Here is a 22,310-nt window from a genome sequence, read left to right as displayed (position 1 = left end):
TCAGTTTGGGAAAATTTTGTGCCTGCAGCCAAAGAACTTGTGTTATAGGCTAGTGTTATGGCGCGAACAATTCTAAGACCCACGGAGCCAATTGAGATTAATTATGAGCCTTTATTAGCCGGCTGGCGACTGACCCTCTACCACACAGGGTTAGAGGAGATGAGCCCCGAGCTTCCAGAGGAGGCAGCTTATAAAGCCTCCAACTACATCCTTGAACAAGCAGATTACAAGAAGCAGAAGTTAACTGTTAACGTTTTGTGCAAAGATAAATTTATCCAGGGGACTCTTAGATCAAACAGGGCCTAGTAGAGAGTTTTATCATCTGCACCTTGGAATGTTGTGCTTCGCCTGTGGCTGGCGCCTGGAGATATCACCTCCCTGTAACTGAGTTACTGCTCTCTCTGGAGGCTGGCGCCTAGAGTATACCACCTCCCTGAAACTGGAGAATTTCCACTTTTACACTAGTTCCTTGTGCAATTTTTTTTTTGCCCGCTTTTAGTTTTCTCAGCTGAAAAATGTGGACAGCAATACCTGTTCTTCCTGCCTCACATAATTATTGTAAAAATTACACGATTTATAATTTGAGTGAAATTACTCTGAAATTAAAAAAAAAAAGAAGAGGAGGAGGAAGATAGAAAGCCTGTATTATTGCTGTAGTCCATTGTCATAATTCTTCTGCCAGAATTGTTTTTCCTTGGTCAAAGTCTCTATGCAGGAGGAAGTAAAGAAAGACAGGAGGGTTAATGGAAAATTAAAAGCTTCTTGTCTAATAATTTTACTACTAGAATGACTCTTAAAGTTTATTTGGAGTATATCTCTGTTACATATGAATTTCCCTGCAAGTATTAGGTGGGATAAAGGATACCTGGATAACTTTTAGTCAATATTTTTCTTTTCTAAATAAACTATACATAAAAACCCAATTGTAGAAAATAAGTATCATTAGATTAAAGATTGTTTTAATTTCTAGATATATTTAGTAAATGGAATTTTTTTCCAGTGTTAAAAGATAGACTGTTATTGGTTGTCAGAACCTTTGTATATTCTAGGAATTGACCAGGAAATATAGGCTCCATTTTACAAAAGACGAAACTGCTAGGTTGACAGCAGAGGAGGAGGAGCTAAAATCCAATTCCTTAGCCTAGTACACTACTAGATCATTCATACAGCCTGTTGTGTGCCAGGACTGACAGTGTTTTTCACTCAGGGGACACTGATAAATGAGCTCCAAAGACTTTCTTGGGCAATCTGGAGAATTACTTTAGTATAGTGATTCTCCATCTTGCCTATTTATCAGAATTACATAGGAGAGTTTTAAAGGACACCGATGCCTGAGTCCTACTACTCCCCCTTTCCTGATGCAGATTTTAAATATAATTGGTCTGGTTGTAGCCTGTGTATTATAGTTTTTAAAGCTCTTCAGGTAATTCTAATATGCAACTAATGTTGAGAAATTTTGGCTTACTTAGTGATTCTGGACCAACCGGTATCAACATCACTTGGGAACTTAGAGAAATGCAAATTCCTCCAGATCTACTAAATTAGAAACTCTGGGAAAAGGGCCCAGGAATCTGGGTTCTAATAAGCACCCTAAGCAATTCTGATGCATGCTAAAGTTTGAGAATTATTGGTTTAGAGCAATATTCCTTAATTCTGTCTGCATATTAGAATCGTCTGCAAAGTTAAAATAAAAAACAAGCCTTATGCTTCAATATTAATCAAAATGAAAAGAAAAATAGACAAATCTGTAGTTATTACAGTTAAAGATTTCAATACTTTTCTCTCAATAATTGAAAGGACGAATAGGCAAAAAATCAGTAAGGATACAGAAGACTTGGTCAGCACCATCAACCAACTTCACCTAATTGGCATTCAGAACACTCCACCCAACAACTGCATAATAATACACATTATCCTCAAGTGTACATGGGAACTTTACCAAAAAAAACCATTTGGCCATAAAACAAGCCTCGATAAATGTAAAGTTTTCAAATCATACAAAGTATGTACTTTGACCACAACAAAGTTAAATTAGAAATCAGTAACAGAAAGGTATCTTGAAGATCCTCAAATAATTAGAAAGTAAACCATGAATCCTTGCTAAAATAAATAAATAAATAAATAAAAAATAAAAAAAGAACTGTGAATCAAAGAAGGAATCATAGAGAATTAAGAAAATATTTCGAATTGAAAGAAAATGCAAATGTAACACATCAAATGTTGTGGGATGCAGCAAAAGAGTTTAAAAAAAGTACTTAAAAAGATAATTGTAGCACCTATAATAGACAGGTAGAAACATTTAAAATCAATGATCTAAGCTTCTACCTTAAGAAACCAGAAAACAAGAGCAAATTAAAACCAACAGTGAGCAGAAGAAACAAATGAAATTAGCTGAACAGAAATCAACAAAACAGAAAACAAAAAAGCAATAGAGAAAATCAGCAAAGCCAAAAGACTGACTTTTTGAGAGGATTGATAGAACTTGGAAAACTCTAGACAAACTGATTAAAGAAAAAAGAGAGAAAATACAAACTACCAATATCAGGAACAAGAGAGGGAATATTAGCAAAGATCCTCAAGACATTAAAAGGATAGCAAGTAAATATTATAAATGACTTTATGTCAATAAACTTGAGTGAAATGGAGAAATTCCTTGAAATACAAACTACTAAAAAAGAGATAGATATTAGCGATAGATGATCTATTTTAAAAATTGATTTTGTCATAAAAAATCTTCCCACAAAGAGAACTTCAGGTTCACATGACTTCAATGGTGAATTTTATCAAACATTTAAGGAAGAAATAATACCAATTCTAAACAAATAATTTCAAAAACTTGAATGGGGATAGTACTTCCAAACTCATATTATGAATCCAGGAACCCCTGATACCAAAACCAGACAGATGTTGAAAGAAAACTACAGACAGACCTCAAAGAAGGAAGCCATCGAGAAAATGAAAAGACAACCTACTGAATGGGAAAAATATTTGCAAATGATATAGCTAGTTAGGAGTTAATATTCAGAATATATAAGGAACTCATACAGCTTAACACCAAAAAACAAAAAAACAAACAAAACCCAACTACGATATGGGTAAAGGACCTGAATAGACATTTTTCCAAAGAAGATATACAAATGGCCAACAGACACATGAAAAGATGCTCAACATCACTAATCATCAGGGAAGTGTAAGTCAAAACCACAATGAGATACCACCTTATACCTGTCAGAAAATTATCAAAAAATCATCAAGCAAGTGTTGGTGAGGATGTGGAGAAAAGAGAACCTTCATACATTGTTAGTGGGAATATAAATTGATGCAGCCACTATGAAAAATAGTATGGAGGTTCCTCAAAAAATTAAAAATAGAGCTGACACATGGCCCAGCAATACCATTTCTGGGTATCTATTTGAAGAAAACAAAAACATTAATTTGAAAAGAAATATGTGCCCATTTGTTCATCGCAGCATTATTTACAATAGCCAAGATAGCAAGCAACCTAGGTGCCCAACAATAAATGAATGGATAAATAAGATGTGGTACAAAATACAATGGAATATTACTCGGCAATAAAAAAGAATGATATTTTGCCATTTAAGACAACATGAATAGACCTAGAGGGTATTATGCTAAGTGAAATAAATCAGACAGAAAAAGACAAATACCATATGATTTTCCTTATATGTGAAATCTAAAAAACAAAAACAAATGAACAAACAAAAGCAGAAACAGACCAATAGATACAGAGATAAAGCTCACAGTTGCTGAAGAAGAGGGGGCTGAGGGGACGGGTGAGAAAAAAAAAGAAAACTACAGACCAATATCCTTCATGAACATAGATGCAAAACTTCTTCACACAATTTTAGCAAATTGAATCCAGCAAAAATATAAGAGTAACAATACATCGATTCTAATTAGGATTCATCCAAAATATATAAGATTTAGTTAACATTTGTAAATTAATCAATGTAACTCATCACATCAACTCTACAAGGTTAGTATACAAAAGTCAACTATAGTATTTATACTAGCAACAAACAATTGGAAATTAAAATAGAAAATACCATTTACCATAACAACAAAAGCTATCAAATACTTAGAGACAAATCCGGCAAAAGATGTACACGACAACAGTGAAAACTATTGCTGTGAAATATTAAAAGGAAAACTAAATAAAAAAGGAGATATACTATGCTTATGGATTGGAAAAGTCAATATTGTTAAGATGTCAGTTTTTATAAATTGATCTTTAGAAATAATGCAATTCCAATCAAAACAGCAGCCAGACTTTTTGTTTTGCTTTGTTTTGTTTTTTAGAAACTGAAATGATGATTACAACTTTATATGGAAATATGAAGAAGGTAGAATAACCAAAATAATTTTTTTAAGAACAAAATTGAGGACTTAAATACCTGATTTGAAAACTTAAAGTTACAGTAATTAAGTATAGTAGTAGCATATATAGACATATAGATCAATGAAACAAAATAGAGAGTCCATAATTAGATGTACAAACGTTGCCAATTGATTTCTACAAATGCACCAACGCTAAGTCAATTAAATAAGGAAAGACTAATCTTTTCAACAAACAACTGGTGCTAGAACAATTAGGTATCCGTGCCTTCCAAATAAAACTCCCCCAAAATAAAACATAATTCTTACCTCATGACGTATTCTAAACTTAACTCTAAATAGATCATAGACCTAAATGGAAGAGCTAAAATTAAAAAATTTACAAGAGAAAACATAGGAGAAAATCTTAGTAACCTTTCGTTAGGTAAAGATTTCTTAAATAAAACACACACACATAAAAACAGAAAATATGAAAGAATAAAAACTGATAAATTGAACTTTATCAAAATGAAAGGCATCTGCTCTTTGAAAGGTACTGTTAGAAGAAAAATCGAGCCACAGACTGCGAGAAATTATTTGTAAAACATATTCTAACAAAGGACTTGTATCCAGAATATATAAGGAACGCTTATAACTCAACAAAGAGAAGACAAAACCCAATTAGAAATGAAGAAAATATTTGAAATAATAATTCACCAAAGGAAAAAATATATATAAATAGAAATATATGTAGCAAATAAGCACATGAAAAGATGTTCAATATCGTTAATCATTAGAGAAATGCAAATTAGAAACATTTGATACCCACTAGAATGGCTAAAAATGAAAAGATTGATCATATCAAGTGTTGACAATGATATGGAGGAACCAGAATCCTCATACACTGCTAGCGGAAATATAAAATCATTCAGTTGCTTTGGAAAACTGATAATGTTTTATAAAGTTACACATATACTTAATATATGATCCAGCCATTTCATTCCTAGGCATTTACTCAAGAGATGAAACCATACGTCTATGTAAACACTTGTACATATAAAAAGATTCTATGCCCAAACATCATCACCAAGAAATTCTGATTATTTGGTCGGGAGTAGGCCCAGACATCAGCATATTTTTAAAGCTCCACAGGTGATTCTACTGTGCAGCCAGGAGTGGGGATGACTGGTATAGATAAATCAATTTCTTAATACTAGTAAACATAAAGAATTTCTAGAGGTTTCCAGTCAAGGAAGCTATGGGCCACATCTTATTCCTTCTTCCATCCTTTCTCTAAAAGTGGAAAAAATATCCCATCAGTTCTCATTTGTGGTTGTGCTTGTTGGGGTTGGGTACATGTGTTGGTATCTATCTCTGAACACAACTTCTAAGAGGTAAAATTGACATATAAGCATTGTATATGGTTAAGGTACAAATTGGCTTTGATACATATACATTGTGAAATGAAAATCACAATCAAGCTAATTAATCATCTCCACGTAGTTACCCTTTTCTTTTTTGTGTGTGGGATGGGATGACTTAACATCTACCCTCTTGGCAAATTTCAAGTATACAACACAGTATTGTTAAAGATAGCCACTATGCCATACATTAAATCTCAAAAATCTATTCATCTTGCATAACTAAAATTTTGTACCTTTTAACCAACATCACCCCATTTCCTCCTGACCCCACTCCTGCTTCTATGAGTTTAACTATTTTGATTCACATAAAAGTGAGATCAGGCAGTATTTGTTTTTGTGAGTCAAAATTATTTCACTTAGCACAATGTCCTCCAGGTTCATCCATGTTTTTTGCAAATGGCAAGACTTCCTTCTTTTTTAAAGTGAAATAATATTCCATTAAATATATATACCACATTTTTTAAATCCATTCATTCATAGACAGACATTTGGGTTGCTTCTGTGTCTTGGCTATTGTGAATAGTACCGTAATAAACATGGGAGTGCATTATCTCTTTGAGCTACTGATTTCAATTCTTTTGTCTATATACTCTGTGGTGGGATTGCTGGATCATATGACAGTTCTATTTTCAATGTCTTGAGGAAACTCCACACTGTTTTTCATAGGGGCTGTACTTTTTTACATTTCCATAAACAGTATACAATGGTTCCAATTTCTCCACACCCTTGCCAACACTTGTTATTATTTGGGGTGTTTTGGTAATAGCCATCCTAACAGATGTGAGGTGATCTCATTGTGTTTTTGATTTGTATTTCTCTGACGATTAATAATGTTGAGTATCTTTGCATATACCTATTGGCCATTTGTATGTCATCTTAGAGAAATGTTGTCTGTTCAAGTACTTTTCTCATTTTAAAATTGGGTTATTATTTTTTTACTATTGAGTTATAGAAGTTTCTTATATATTTTGGAAATTAACCCCTTATCAGATATATGACTTACAAATATTCTCTCCATTCCTAGGTTGCTTTTCACCTTGTTGATTGTTTCCTTTGTTGTGCAGCAGCTTTTTCATTTGATGTGGTCCCGTTGGTTTGTTTGTTTGTTTAGCTTTTAGTTCTGCTTGTTTATTTGTTTTTGTTGCCTATGCTTTTGCTGTCCTATTTGTGAAATCATTACCAAGGCTAATGTCATGAAAGTTTTCCCCTATGTTTTCTTCTAAGAGTTTTATAGATTCTCGTCTTATGCTTCAGTCTTTAATCCATTTTTTTCTTTATTTTTTAAATTAAGTTTATTGGGATAACATTGGTTAATACAATTATATAATTTTCAGGTGCACATTATAATTTGATATCTATGTATTTTATTGTGTGTTTACCACCTAAAGTCCAGTTTCCTTCAAGTCTTTAATCTATTTTGAGTTGATTTTTGTATTTATCATTCTTTTAATGGAGATAACCAATGTTACCACCTCAGTCTCAGTAATTATCTTATCCACGGATTAAAAAGATGCTTAGAATTTCCTGGTTTGGTTTTTCTGTAGAGACTATCAGGCTTTTGTTAAATGCTTTCCTCCCCTAATATCTGTTTATGACGCATTTCTCTTTGAGCAGACATGTGACTTGAATGCTTCCTGGTTCACAAGAGGTGGCTAGGAGCAGAGGTGAGCGTCAGCTGTGGTTTCACCACTAAATCTTCTCTTTACCTGTTCAGTGTATATTTATTACCATCTTCACAAATCTGCCTCCCCATTGGAATCTTGTAAATCATTGAAACATAATAGACATTTCCTACATGAGAGATGAATTTAGATAGTAACTTGAAACTTTCCGTGCAGAAAAGTATTCAGTATTTGGATATATTGGGAGAAAGAATTTCATGAAGCTCACAGTTGTGGAGTAACATGTGACAAAAATGATATACCAAAATTTAGGCTCTGGTCACCTTGTCTTAGGAAATCTCTATAAGCTTCCAGCAAGGGTACTTAAATACAAAGCCATGCAAGATTTAATAATAATGTCATAAACTGTTTATTATTATTATTATTTGAAAGCTAGCATTTACACCTGTATTAAATACATTGCATACATTATCTAATGTAATTTATTTGAAGCAATTTTATGACATAAATTATTTCTCCCATTTGCAGATGAGAAAATTTAGAGGTTGAATTATGCCTATGCAATCTCTTAGCAAGAAATGGAGCAGGAATTTAAACCTAATCAGATAGGATTCTGAATAGGAAGCACCAGGAATCTGCCAGTTGGATTCTCATTTATATCATTGTAGGTGTTCAATAAATATTTTCTAAGTTAACAAAATTTACCAACAATTAGAAAACCTGTGTTGTGATTTTTTATATTTTGAGGTTTAACTAAATTACTTCTAAAGTGTTTTCTAAAGCTTAAAAAAATCTTATCTTTTGAGGAATAGCTGGATCTAATTTTTCAAATGAAATCAGTCCACTGGATTTTGATTTGTCTAGAAAATCTGAGAGTTTCCTCACACTGGTAACAAGAAGGAGGAAATTTAAGTTGCAGATTCAGTATTTAGATCATTCTTTTTGGCCGTAAGAATTATAAACTCCAGGAATATTTTTTAAAGTTTTGCCAAACAATCCAATCAAAAAATGAACAGCAGACCTGTACAGACACTTCTCCCTAGAGGACATACAAACGGCCAACAAATTTATGAAAAGATGCTCACCATCGCTAGCTATTAGGGAAATGCAAATCAAAACCACAGTGAGATACCATCTCACACCTGTTAGAATGGCTATAATCAACAGGACAAGTAATAACAAATGTTGGAGAGGATGTGGAGAAAAAGGAACCCTCACACACTGCTGGTGGGACTGCAAATTAGTACAGCCTCTATGGAAAGCGGTACGGAGGTTCCTCAAAAAACTAAGAATTGATCTACCATATGAGCCAGCAATCTCTCTACTGGATATTTACCCCCAAAGACTTGAAAACTCATATCTGAAAAGATATTTGCACACCGATGTTCATAGCAGCATTATTCACAGTGGCCAGGACTTGGAAGCAAACAAAGTGTCCTACGATAGATGATTGGCTAAAGAAGCTGTGGTACATATATACAATAGAATATTACTCAGCTTTAAGAAGAGGTGAAATACTGCCATTTGCAACAACATGAGTGGACCTTGAAATAACCCTACTAAGCAAAATAATCCAAACAGAAAAGGTTGAAAATCACATAATATCGCATATGTGGGATATAAACCTAAAAGCAACAAATGAACAAGACAAACAGAGACTCACAGACATGGACAATGGATTAGTGGTTACCAGAAAGGAGCGGGGTGAGGGGAAGGAGAAAATAAAAAAATAAAAATTAAAAAAAATTATGTATATATAGCATGAAAAAAATAATAAATAAATAAACTGGCATTTAAAAATAAATAAATAAATAAAGTTTTGCAACTTTCCTAAGAGTTTAAACTTACCAGGTGATAATAGCTTGGATTCTTTTTTTCCTTCTAGGACATACTTCCATACTAAAAATAAATAAGGATAACCTGAAACATACATACGATAACCTTAAAGATAGATTGTACAAGTATTCTCTCGTATGAATGACTTATTTACTAATAAAATCTCTAAAGGAGATAACCTATTGTAAGCTATAGTTATATTGTTCTTGTTGTTGACGCATAACAAGAGGTGCTATTGTCTGTATAAATCAGGGTGATTGCGAGGAGCAGTGGTTGATTTTAGATGTTGCTGGAAAAGGCAAAGCCTACCCCATTGCCAAGTTTCCCAGGCGTAGCATATTGACGCACATGTTACTAAAATCCCCCTCTGGCTCCAGATGAATTAATTAATTAACATGGTTTTTTTGCTTAAGCAATACTTGAGTATTATCTATTGGCATGTTGAGACTACTCTGGGCTTTTATAACCAAGGTTGCTTATTTAAAGAAGCCTCCAGATGAATAAACTATCACCCACAGCAAGTAAAAGCAATCAGATGCCTTTTCGTACACAAGGATACTTTCAAGCTTCTAAGGTACCATTTATTATACAACAGAGTATTTTCCATGTGATCTTTCTGGCTGTTTTGCTATGATTCTATGAACTATTAACTGCTGCAGGGGAGAAGGGAACAGACTCAGGAGTTTTGACTAACACACTTCAGCAAAACTATATTGAACCCCTATTATGTGCAAGATGAATAAGGGATATTTTTGGTCATAAATCAGCATCTGTACTCCCCCAGATCAATGATAATGCCAATTCACACAAAGAAATTCACATCTAAGTCAATATTTTATCAATTGTCTGATTTGGCAAGAATGTTACATTCATAACAATGTGTAGGCTGACCTCCATGAGTTCTTAGCTGAAAATACAAAGTATGTAATTATGTTTTCTTATTAACAAGCCTTGACTATTAAACTGTCCCCACCCTTTCCTTGTTTTTTATTAACCTACACCTGGCATTCTGTGTCAGGTGTACATACCAGAGATGGCAGTGATAGGGCCACATGGTATCGCTAGCCTAGTCTAAGCATTAGTGTGTGACCCAGTCAGCAAGTGCAGCCAGTCATTTCCAGCCACTGGGAACAACTGAGATGAGAATATCAGTTTAAATGAAAGTGTATTTAAGGTGGTGACCCACTGTCACGAGACACAGACTTAAGGCCGTGAGTTAAAAATTCAAAAGGAAAGAGTGGAACACAGGAAATGAGAAAAAGTATTTTACAATTTATGAAGTTCAAAGAGCACTATATATCTTTAAAATAACTTTGTCTTGACGTATAATATACAGACAGGAAAGTGTACATAAATGTAAGTATGTACCTTGATCCCACACATCTGTGTATCCACTGCCCAATCAAGAAACTGAGCAGAATTAGCTCCTCAGAATTCCTCTTGTGTTTCCTTCCAGCTAGTATTGGCTCCCAAATGTAACTACTTTCTGACTTCTTTTTACCCCAGTGTTATTGAGATATAATTAACATATAACATTGTGAACATTTAAGGTGTACGATGTGATGACTTACTATACATGTATATTGTGAAATAATTACCACAATAAAATTAATTAATACATACATTACCTCACATAGTTACCCTCCAAAGAGCTGGTTGTTAAACATTTATGAGCACACGGCTGACTGCAGAGGCTGACTACAGAGTGAACAAATGAAAACCCTTGCCTTTGTGGAGTTCACATTTTAATTGGGGAGACAGACAAAATAAGTAAATGATGTTAGAAGTATATAAGAAGGCGATAAATACTGAAGAAAAGAAGTTGGGGAAAGAGATGAGGAATATGGGTGGTAGTAGGAATTGGAATTCTAAATAAAGTGGTCAGAAGAGGCCTCACTGAGAACGTAATATTTGAGCATTAATTTGAAGCAAAGGCGGGGAGCAAGCCATGCACATACATACGAAAAGAGTGGTCTAGGCAGAGAGAACAGCGAGTGCAAAGGCCCTGAGACAGGAACGCTGCAAGGGGGCCACTAGAGCTGGAGCTAAGTGAGGAAGGGGTAGAGTAGTAGGACCTGAGGTCTTAGAGGTAATGGGTGAAGTGGGGGAGTGGTGAATGGCCAGATTATGAAGGGCTTAGAAGGCCACTGTGAAGACTTGAGAGAATTTTAATGGGGGCGATTGCTTTTCTTCTTCTTTTTACAGATTTTAAATATAAGTTATCAAATATTAACTTGTCGGATCCCCTGCTGAATTCAAAGATGACTTCTGTAATTGCTTTCTTTGGGCTGGTTTAACTGCTACACTTACATTTTTAGCCACTAGCCACAGGTGGCTATTTAAATTTAATTTAAACTTAAATTATAAATAGAAATTTGTAAATTTAAATGAAATTAATTTAAATTAATTAAAATGAAATAAAATTAAGAATTCACTTTCTCAGTTGCAATGGCCACATTTCAAGTGTTTAACAGCCCTATGTGACTAATAGCTACTCTGTTGGACAGCACAGATATAGTACAGGCTCGTCATTGCAGAAGGTTTTATTGAATAGGGATATTCTAGGCAGCAAAACTTGCTGGGGTTAACTATAGGCTGGGCCCTGATTCTTAGCCTTTTTCTGGATGGTGCATTTGCCCTAGCAGACCTTTTGGCCAGGACACCTTGGTACAGGCATCCTGGAGCCATTTGATTTCTGCTCAGATTGTAAGTTTCTATTTCAGGACCTTACTTCTGAAAGTAGCTTTACGTGAAACCTGTAATCTTCTCCAAAGACATCCTCTAGTTCATTTATATATTCATAAAAAAGTGAGTGGTCACTGGCTATTACCTAGCTTGTATAACCTGTTGTTGTGAAAAGGAAGGATGGGGTTGATGCAAATTACTGGTCAAAATGGCCCAAATTACAGCCTAGAGACTTCAATTTATTCATTTATTTATTTTGTGGTTGTTTTCAATACTAAGGATTCACATTAAACAGTGATTAAATCTGAGATATAAATTGCTCTGAGTCAAGAAATGCAAAAAAAAAAAAAAACCCTTAGTCTTTTCTGTAAGAAAGGATGGTTTGTAGGGTTAATTCAGGTTTTTTTTTTTTTTACCCCATGTTTCCCCAGTGCTCCCACTCTGAGTGTGATGTGGGACTATCAAAACTTGATCTCATCAGGGACTTTTCTCTAACTGGTTCTGAATGGTGAAGGGAAAGCATTCTCTGAACTTCATAAAAATGGCCGTTATCCTGTAAGCTTCTAAGCTGGCCTTACTTGGAGCAGGGTGATTCATGAGCACGTGAGAGCTCATTCTTTATACTTTGCTAGAGATGAGATCTTTATGGGGAAAATGTGTCCCCTGGGCCTAGGTGAGCATCGATCCTTCAGGCTGAGGAGGCTGAGGAGGCTGAGGAGGCTTGGCTGGCACCTGTGGTTCCTTGTGGCTATTTCTCTGGGTCGAGGCTGGGTCTTAAGGTCAGAATCATCCTCAGACCTCTACAGTTTCCCTTATGCAGTGTTCTTTTCCCTCTTCACTCAGCCAAATACAGTCTAGAATTCTAGACTGGCTTTTTTTCTCCCTCAAAACTTGCCCTCTGGGAAAAATTTGAAAAGTTTATTCATGTTAAAATATAAATTACTTCTCCCAGGAGTAATTTTATGGAAACTGAGCCAATCTCCTTGCTGGTTTAAGACAAATAAAGCTCTAATTGTGGAATTTCAGATATCAACTAAGCATTTTTCTAGTATTTCTGAAATAACATAATATTCAGTGAGGGGAACTAATATCCAATTTTCCTGGGACAGTCCAGGTTTATACCTATTACACTTGCATATTTATTAACAGTATTCCCTTTCACTTTCAAAATATGTGGATGATAAATTAGTCACCTTGTTTATAGCCCTCTTACTGCCTAAAGCCTGGAGAATAGGTTCAAGGCAGAATTTTCTCAAAATTCTTTCTAGAGTTGGCTTCCCCTAATAATCTCTACGCCTTTCCCTCCTTTTTCAAATTTCGTTCTCAAATTGAAGAGCACCAGGAGACAAATGACGGTGCGTGGAGTATTATTTTTTTCAGCATTTGGTTAAATAATGTAATAAATCTTGGCCCTTGAATAAAATCCCAAAGGAATGCATCTTTCACAGGCTACTCCTTATCAATTGAGTATTCCTGATTTCAAATATTTCCCTTTCTATGTGTCTAGGAAAACTCACTTCCTCTGCTAAGTCCTTTTATTGAATTATTTCCCTATGTTGGCATTTCGATTGGATTGATTTCCTCTTCTTATTTCTAGAACTGCAGTGACTGTTCACAGATTTTTGTCCAGAAGGCATGCAATTAGAATGTGTTATGATCTTGCTTTGGGCCCTACATCTTATCTGAAATTAGAGCCTAGAGTATCCAGCATTTGCAAAGTTCATTCCCAGCTAGGTTAGCCTCAAGGCAAAGTGGAACACCAGGCATTCGCGTAGCAGCCTTTACACCTGCATGCATATAAATGGCATTTTAAGAAGAAGAAAGCATAAAGCCATCAAGTCATAATGTTACTTTAGAGCCTGACTAGAGCTATAAAAAGCACAACATGCAGGCACATTTTTGGCTGTTCTAAGTTCTTTATTGGTTATTATGAAAGTATATGTATATTAATTTGGCTTTTTATATCGAGGAGATATTTTAACAGTTCTCTTCGCTTGTGTAGCTGTTTTCCCTAAATATATTGGTTATATATCTTACACTTACCTTTATAAATAGCCAAGCCAAAAAGAATTTGTCTTGACATTTTAGTTAGCAGTTTTGACTATGGAATTTACAAATTTAAACGTGACTTAAGAATTTTTATAATTTTGCCCCTGTAACCCTTTGATTCCAGTTGGTTAGAAATTAACCTATTTAATGTCCTTGGGAGCAAAGGGTTAAATCCTAGCATTAAGGTTAATTTAAAACAACAGTTGGCCTCCTGCGCAAACATTCTCTTTCACTTAAGGACACACTCCATTTTTTTTTCCATTCCATTTCATGGCAGTTTACAATTCAGTGAGCTAGTTTGCCATTTATAGTGTCTTCACCTTAAATGTTATCCCTGAAATATCAGGAGTTATTTCTAAAACAAAAATAAGGATATCTATCTTCACGCCAAAAAAAAAATCCACATTGACCAAGAAAATTATCTATAGTAGTAATAGCAATGACAATATGAAAACCGTTAGTGCAAACGATAAAATATTAACGGTGTAACTCCATTAACTGAAGAACTTAATTAGACAAACAGAGACTGAGTAGAAATAAAAATGAACATGTATAACTTCCTGTCTAAAAGAAAGGAAGGATGCATTCTAACTAGCCAGAATGATGACATCCAACTTTAATTAAAATATCCCAAACTTATGGTTGTAGTGAGAGACATGCTGGGTTATGGGCTAGGAATGTATATTATTCAGGGGACTTGACTTTGGTGGATCTTGAGGCGTGGGCTTTGACTCAGCTTAGTAGGCCTTGAGACTTTTGTCAGGGCAGCTACAAGAAATTACAAGAAAACTAATGAACAAATAAGAATCTTCATGTTTTCATTTTTAACTTTTAAAAATTTTTATCTATATTTTATATATAGATAAATATGTCTGTATATGTGCTTGCCTGCATGTGTTAATTTATTTCTTTGGATATTAGGTGCAGAAAGTTGAGTTAATGACATTCTTTAGTTACTGGCACGTTATCACTTCCTCCATCCATCCCTTTTGCTCATCATATTCTACTCCTATTCCCTATCCCCATAGATAATTTAACATACTTAATATATATCTTTCTATTTGAATGTGTTATGCAAATTGTATTAAATAGGCTTGCATTTTTAGTTTACATAAATAGTATTGCATTCTATATCTGTCACTAAACATTGTTTTGAAGATCTATTCTCATTCTTATGTGTACATCTAATCCACTGCATCCAACCTATTCAGTCTCTCAGTGGTAGTTACCTAGTTTACCTCCAACTTTCCAGCACCATAAATAATGCTCCAGTGAATACCCTCTTACATGTTCCATGAGAGACCAGTCTAATCAAAATAAACTGATATCTCATTGTTTTTCTGAAATTTTGTTTAAACATTTTCTCCCAAAAGGGGACTCCATTTTTCCAATATCTCCTCAATAATCTGTTCCTTTTACAGTGATTTCCAGTTCCACTCTTGTTGCATAATAAGTTTCCATTTGGACATAGGCATGTCTCTGAGCTCTTCTCTCTGTCCAAGTGTTTCCAAAGGAACAATGCACTCCGAGAGAAACAATAACTGTGTAGACTCACCAGGAGAGCACCCCTCACCCCTGTGGTATCTGATTACTTAGCAGATCAAACGAAGAATTGGAACATTTCCTGGTGAGCATAGAATCAAAATATATCATTGTAAGGGATATTTTTATGTATACATTTAATGCAGCTGAACATTATCTGCTCAAAGAAGAATAATTTTCTGCTGAGCAGAATCTTTGTAACTACCCAGTGCTCATTTAGCTCTTCACTCTAGGATCCAAACAGATCCATTTCCTTTTTGATATTTCATTCATTCTTCAGGCTGGCATGGTATAAGTCATCAGAGTTGACCACACTTAGAACAATCATATTCTAGGCTTACCTTCTGAGATGACTCCAGGTGACCTCAATTTAATTCAACAGATGGGAGGTAGTATATAGTTTTGAACACAGATGAGTATAAATCCTGGCTATACTACTTCTTGGCTATGGCAGAGACTGTTTAATGCCTACCCATTGGATTTTTTACCCTCCACTTTCCCCACTTCCATTCCCACCCATGTCTTCCTTGCTAGATTTTGTGCCCAGTCTCACAGAATGAATTATGTTTCTAGTCACCTGTAGATATGACACTTGGAACAGTGATGGCTGTCTTGTGACCATGAGGAAATAACCTAAGATCAAAAAGTCAGCCATTTTATGATGGCACATCAGAAAAATGGAGAGTCTGAGTCCTGAAGGATACTGTAGAGAGGCTGAATCAATCCTGTAACTGCCTACTTCCAAACCTCTCATTAAGTAAACAGTAAGTGTTCTTGTGGTTAAACACTTGCTACTTAAAGTATGGCTTGCAGACCAGTATGGTATCACTTAGCTTCTTATTAAAAATGCAAAATCTCACCCTCCAACCCCCAAACTGCAAAATTAGAATCTGCAGTTTTAACAGATCCTGGGTGATTCTTACACACATTAAAATTTGAGAACACTCTTATAAGCCACCCCTCATAAGTTTTTATTTCTTGCAGCTGAATTCATCCTAATTGACAAGCTGTGGCATTGGACAAGTTACCTAAAGCATCTAAACCTCAGTTTTCTTATCTGTAAAATAGGAGGAATAATAATAGTACCTACCTTGTAGAATGCTGCAGTGAGTAAACAAGGACATAAAATGTGCAGCACAAAGTTTGACACATTAACACTCAATGTTAGCTATCTTTACTGGATTCTGCAAACATCCTTAGTGTAGATAGTAAAGTTTGAGTGCAAATGCAATACTCTACCTTTCCAGGATGGAAATTGGGTGTTTCCAGGACATCTGTGGGTGAGGCTTTTATTGTCATTGTTGCTGCCAGGAATATAGGACAGACTACTTCTAGCAGCTGCTTTTCTGAGAATTGACAATTGACAATTTGTACCTATAAGCAACAGGTGTGGTTTTTTTTTTTAACTTCCTTAAGCTCAGTGATAGAAGTCATTGTTTAGAAATGACTAGGTCTATTTAGCTGGACAGTAAAGATATAGGCAAGGTGTGAAGTGGGTAGGCAAGAGTCAAGACTCCGAACAGGCAGAAAGCTGACTCACCATGCTTACCATGGTTAAGTAACGTGGAATGAATTTTGCAGCAGGGTGTACCACCCTGGTGCAGGATCTGGCAAAAGCAAAGCAAGTTCTCATTCCTAGGATCCCCTGGGATATTAAGCTAAAAACTTCAAAAGCAGGAATAAGCTTTACAAACAATACTGACGTTTTGGCTCACAAAGTAGTGCCCTTGACCAGAACAGGGCATCTCATAGGCATAAGGAACTGCAACTCCTTTGTTCTCCTGTGGGCAGCACTGGCCAAATCCCAGGTTAGATCTGTGTCAGGAAGGAAGGGGTGGACAGTGCAGGAGCCAGTGGTCAGCACTAATAAGAGGAGCAGCTTCTTCCAGGCCCTTATAGATTGGGGGTGATGACGGGGGTCTACCAAGCTGCCTAAGTGGTTTTTGTTCTAGCTCTGGATGGGTGAATACAAGGCTTTGAATGCAATTAACAATCCCAAATCCCAATGGCTAAACACAATAATTACTTCTTGTTAGTATTATAATCCAATGTGATTGGTTGGGGTGAGGTAAGTGGAGGTTTACTCCACACAGTCATTCAGGAACTCAAGCTCCATGCATTTTCTGTCTGGTGGCTCCAACATCTTCTTGGGCCTTGGAATCTTCCACTGGTTCCTCTGCATCCAGTCACAGGAATAGAGGGTGAGGGAGGACCTCAAGGCAAGTATTTTACAGGCTAGGCTTAAAGGTAGGTATACCATTTCTGCTTATTTCCTGTTGGTGAGAACTAGTCATAAAGCCCTTCCTAGTTGCAAGGGGACTGATAAATATTTTCTTAAAGTACGCTAAGGAAGAGAACATAAATATTCATGAATAGGTAGCCAGTCTGCCATGAAGGGAGAAAGCAAAAGTGGCGGCAGGAATGAGATGGGATTTATAGGAAGTAGGTTAAATCAATTTATTCTTCAATTTATTCAAAATATTTATTGCTCTATTCATCTGAGTCAATAAGAAGTTTACTGAGGATTGACTGTGCTGGGCACATCAAGATGAATTTATTTAATAAATATTAGTGGAGCACTTCCTATTGCCAAACAGTGTTCTAGGATGCTGGAGCTCGAACTGTGAACAAAACCAGACACTGCCGCTGACTTCTAGTTACTCACTGATGACTGGGGGTTATAGACACGGGTGCAAAAACTATGATAAAACATAGAAAGTGTTATAATACAGGTGCTATGGGAACCCAGAGGAAAACGCATCTGAATTTAGCTGAGGTGGTGGCAACTTGGGAATAATAATACAGCTAGTAGTTTTTTCTACTTGCCAAACACTACGCTAAGCAGTTTACGTACCCTATGTTATTTAATCTCACAACTTCCCAATGCAATTATTTTCCTCACTTTATAGGTGAGGTAACTAGAGCAGAGAAAGGTTAAATAACTTTTCCAAAGTTGCTTAGCTTGTAAGAGATGGACACCACGTTTGAATCTGAGCCTAGAAAGTTATGAAACCCACACTCTTTCCTCTATATACTATGTGCCTTTCAATAGGCAGAAGAAGATACTGGGACTGGATCTTGAAAGAGTAAGAGCGGTTGGATTCATGGATAAGGTGCAAGGACCTCTTAGGTACTGTGAACCGTGTGTGCAAAAGTAAGAGGAGTGAAAGAACAGGTAGCATTTAGGAAACTGTTCACTAATTAAGACAAACTAAATAAAGTTCTTGTGACAAACAAACCCCAAACCTCAGTGGCTTAGCACGACAAAAATTCATTTCTCACTTACATACTGCTCCAGGAAGATAGGCAGTGGGTCTTGCTCCACATTGTCAGTCAGGGACCCACAAAACCACTTGAGACAGAGAGGAAAAAGAAAAAAATCTGAAGAATCATTTTTCTGCCTCAGCCTGGAAGTGACCCATATCAGTTTCCCTCACAACCCACTGACCAGAACTAGTCATATGGCCCCAGCTAACTACAATAAGCTCAGCAGAGCATGGGAGAAAATGAAGTATAATGCGAATATTACTGTCTGCTGCATCTTGCATTTACTTTCTTAAAACTTTTTTTTCTTTTTCTTTTTTTAAATAATGAAGGAAGAATGCATCAAAGTAAAAAAAAAAAATCCTGATTCCTGACCTAGACTTTGGTGACTAGTCTGATTTTAACTTGCCTCAGATAAATTCTCATTCAAGGATTTCTGGAGGGTTAGATAAGTTCTGGCCAAACAAGCGTTTTGAATCTTTCTCAGCTGGTGGAGAAGATCAAATTTTCAGATTAAAGCTTTCTTAGGTCCAGAACTGAGCCACTATGCTCCATGGAACACAGATTAACCTGGACTGAGATAAACCTCTTGGCACTTGGACCAGATAAAAAATATATTAAATTATAACTTCAGAGTATTTTATGTAATTTCATTGAAAGTTTTTTTTTCATAATATGACTGCGTAATATATCAGTTTTAAAATAAAATAGAAATGATTTTTGATTTTCATGTGTTTATAAATCTCTCAAAAGGCTATCTGCTTAATGGCAAACACAGAAACATTGCAAGCAATTCTAAAATTATAGTTCCTTAAAAATATGGTACATTAGTATATTTTAATAAAATATTCCATATTCCAAAACTGTGTATAACTTTTTGTGTTAGAAGAGTGAAGGGGTTGGCAAGAGGTTGGGGAGATTAATAAATGGATTATTTGTATTAAAATCTCTTCTTACAAGTCTTGTGATTAATCCCTCAGGAGTTTTTAAAGCGGTGTGCTTTCTTTATTCCAAATTTCTAACAAAATTTTATCCTTAATCTTATTTTAACAACAACAAACCAACAAAATAATTTCTAGGTATTTACAATTGGTCAGTGCTATTATAGCAAATGTCTGAAAAGTTAAAAAACCTGCTCAAGCCATCAAGCTGGAATTTGAATCCAGGCTGTCTGGTTTCAGAGCCCATAGCTTTATCCAGGTTTACTTGTTCCATAGACAAGATGAAAACAAGCAGCAGGATAATTGATAAGAGGGTGAATGAGCAATATTCTTTATTCCATGGTGTATATTTAAATCTGGGCCATCAGGTAAAAAAAAAATTTTTAATTTTCCCTGTCTGTTCATGCGAGAAATGTTCTTGCTGCATACCCTTGGGATTTCTTTCTTAATTCTCTGAACCACTGCAAGGTTGGGTGGACACATCAACAGGCCATAAAATGAAAGTAGCCATGACAGGCCTTTCTGTGTCCTGGAAAAAAGTGTCAGAGAGGTGGCTCTCTCTGTACTTACAGTTTATGTTGCCACCAACCAGAGAGAAAAAAAAATATACTGGGAATACACTGTGCTCATCATTTAAAGACAAAACTATCTTAATTTATTTTTAATAACATAATTATCTGATGAGACCAAATTTTAAAATGGGAAATTTAATTAAGTAGTGGTGAATAGAATTTTTAATAGACTATTTTTTTAGGTTCACAGCAAAATTGAGTAGAAAGTACAGATTTCCCATATACACCCTGCCATCCCACATGCTCAGCCTCCCCCATTATCAACAACCAGCGCTAGAGAGGTACATTTGTTACAATTGATGAAACTCCATTTGACACATCATTATCACCCTCAAAATAGAATTTTTTTCACCTGAAAGATCAAATTGTCTTATTCCAAATGACCCAACAATACGACTGATGAATTGGTTGTGAACATTCAGACTAAGCATTATCAAATGTAACCTTTTGGAAGTTGGAAATCCACAGTACCAGTAAAATATCGGGAGACTTTCAGAAGATTTTGATAGTGTTTTTTAAATGGAAATAGCTTTATAATTTTCATGGTTTTTTTCCCTCGCTAATTCTCATTGAAAATTAAAAATCCATTGTGGCAGGAAAGGATGGATTTGCAGGATACCCAGAAAACAAGGACTATGTGCAGACGGACTCTAACCCTGAGCCATACTCATTCTCATTGTCATAAGGTAATTAGACTGAGATTTTTCTCCTCCAACACAAATAGGAAAAATAGAAATCTGAAATTCTGTTTGGCACCAGCAGAATGTGTGTTCTAAACAATAACATGAATAGTTAATATCTACTGAGTAAACAGCATTTATACCATTTGCCAGCAGACATTGTGACAGTTCTTTGCATACGTTATTTCATTTAATCCTCACATGCATCTTATGAGCTAAGTATTATTATTATTTCTATTTTACAAATGGGTAAATAAGGTCATACCAGACTGGTAAAATGTAGTGCTGGAATTTAATCTCAAGTATAAGGTAAATGGTTTAATAATCCCCAAATCACAGTGATGTAACACAATAAAATTTGTTTCTTGCTGGGGCAAAGTAAAATGTGGATGGTCCCTATCAGATGGCTCTCTTGAGCAGCTCACGTCTAAGCACTGACTCATGTACATAGGCCCCTTCCATTCTATGGCTTGAGCATGTTGTAGCTTCAAGATCTCCCCATCATCAACCAGCCTGGAATGATGGAAAGAGAACATGAAGGACTGACTAGGATGTTTCATGGCTAGATCTAAAAGTAGAGACACTCCTTATGCCCACATTCTGTTTGCTAGAACTCAGTCACATGGTTCCACCTAGATGCAAGGGAACCTAGGAAATGTAGTTTAGCTCCATGTTCCAGAAGAAGAGGCAACCTGTATTTTGGTGAACGTAAGAAATCTCTCCACAGAAGATTTGTCTGACTCAGGACTCTTTACCATTAGACTGTGCTATAACTCTATTCTTCTCTCCTAATCTTTGACTAGATGGAAAGTATCAAATCTTTCTGAGACTTAACACTACATGGGAGTTTAAACAGCAATAAGAAGTGGTATACTATAGCCATTGAATCTGAGAACTAACTCTAAATCTGATGACCTATTTATTAACTAGGTGACCCCGAACAAGTCCCTGAATATCTGCTTTTCCTCATATTTTTCTTCTAGTGCTCACAGATTGCTATGAGAGTTAAAGGAAATAGTTTATGTGAAAACACTTTGTAAAAGGTAAAATGATACACGGATGTCAGAGGTTGTTGATGTTGTTATTATTGTTACTCTCTAAGTGCCAATTGATATAGATAATAATCACTCTATAATGTTGAAGAATCAGAAATTACTGTGAGTTGGGCTGGTCAGGAAATGCTTTATGGGAGAGGTGGAATTTGAATCTGATCTGGAAGGAGAAGTAGGGAGAAAGCATTCAATGCAGGGAACATTAAACCACTAAACAAATAGAAGCTGGAAGGAACAATATGCTATGAAACACTGAAAAAAACAGCTTGTCCTTAAAGGTTTCTGAGGTTGGGGTGGGCAGGGACAAG

This window comes from Pteropus medius, unplaced genomic scaffold (genome assembly GCF_902729225.1).
Source record: "Pteropus medius unplaced genomic scaffold, Ma_sr-lr_union100, whole genome shotgun sequence".
Classification (NCBI taxonomy): Eukaryota; Metazoa; Chordata; class Mammalia; order Chiroptera; family Pteropodidae; genus Pteropus; species Pteropus medius.
This window is presented reverse-complemented; position numbering follows the sequence as displayed.